Source organism: Otolemur garnettii, unplaced genomic scaffold (genome assembly GCF_000181295.1).
Source record: "Otolemur garnettii isolate 467f Iridium unplaced genomic scaffold, OtoGar3 scaffold00038, whole genome shotgun sequence".
Lineage (NCBI taxonomy): Eukaryota > Metazoa > Chordata > Mammalia > Primates > Galagidae > Otolemur > Otolemur garnettii.
In genome coordinates, this window is record NW_003852433.1 from 8,980,904 (window position 1) to 8,982,427 (window position 1,524).

A 1,524-nucleotide genomic window follows, 5' to 3' on the forward strand; every position below is an offset into this window, starting at 1 on the left:
GTTCCCTTGCCCCTTAGATGGGACAACTCTAAGATGTATTCCCTAGTGGCTGAGAGGTTCCTACTGGGAATAAATCTCAGTTGCCCACATCAATAACTTGATCAAGTTGCTGCGTAAATGAACACTAAATTCATTGATTTCCTTCCTTTTATTTTCTTGATGACTTCTTGGGGAGCATCTTACAAATAAAATACTCAGAATCACTTTCCAAACTGCTTGTACAAAAATCCTAGTTCAACAACTTAGGTTACAGATGGATAGGGGTGATGACTTGCTCAATTATATAAGAACCTGGTAGTCATAGACCATCATTTAGATCTTGTGTCCTGGTTTCTGACCCAGGGTACTGTTTCAGATTTCATTCTTTTTTTTTTTTTTTTGAGACAGAGCCTCAAGAGTGCTATGGCATCACAGCTCACAGCAACCTCCAACTTCTGGGCTCAAGCAATTTTCTTGCCTCAGCCTCCTAAGTAGCTGGGACTATAGATACCTGTCACAAGGCCCAGCTATTTTTTGGTTGTAGTTGTCATTATTGTTTGGCAGGCCCAGGCTGGGTTTGAACATGCCAGCTCTGGTGTATGTGGCTGGTGCCTTTAGCTACTTGAGCTACAGGCACCAAGCCTGAGATTTCATTCTTCATGATGTGATGAGCCATGGAGACTTAAAAAAAACAAAAACAAAAAACAAAACCCAGGATTGTTTGGCACTATTCATAATAGCCAAAAGGTGGAAGCAACCCAAATGTCCATTAACAAATGAATGGATTAACATATTGTGGTATGTCCATTCAATGGAATGTTATTCAACCATGACAAGGAATGAAGTATCCAGCGTATAGTCTGGATTCCCTTGAAAATTATGCTAAGTGAAGTCAAAGAAGCTAAACACAAAATGTCACATATTACATGATTCTAGAATGAAATATCTAGAATAAGTAAATCCATATAAATAGAAAATAGATTGGTCATGGCCAGCAGCTAAGGGAAAGAAGGAATGAGAAGTGTTTCCTTAATGGGTGTGGGATTTTCTTTTGGTCTGATGATCCTGGGTACTTAGTAGGGAAAAGGAACATTAATGAAATAATCATCCAACAGTCATCTGTGACAAATGGTAGGAAGAAGAAATGTAACCTAGTGAGAAGAATGTGAACAAGTTAGGACATCATGGAAGGCTTCCTGGAGGAAGTAACAAACTGAAATACGAAGATTGTGGGTATTAAAGTAAAAATTGTTCATTAGACCCTTATTCTGTGCCTGGCAGTGTGCTTGGTATATAAACTCATGTAATCCTCCCAACTGTCCTGTGAGGAATCTACTTTTATTATCACTTCCATTTTGCAGATGAAGAAATTGAAGCTTAGAGAGATGATGTGACAAACTCAAGTTTACACAGCTAGGAAGTCATGAAACCAGACTGGTGTAGAAATCTTAGGCACTGTGGACATGTCATTGGGAGCAGAGTGAGATAATTTTGGGTGAGCCAATGGGTCAGGCTGATTTATAAGTATAAGGCTGAAATAGTTAT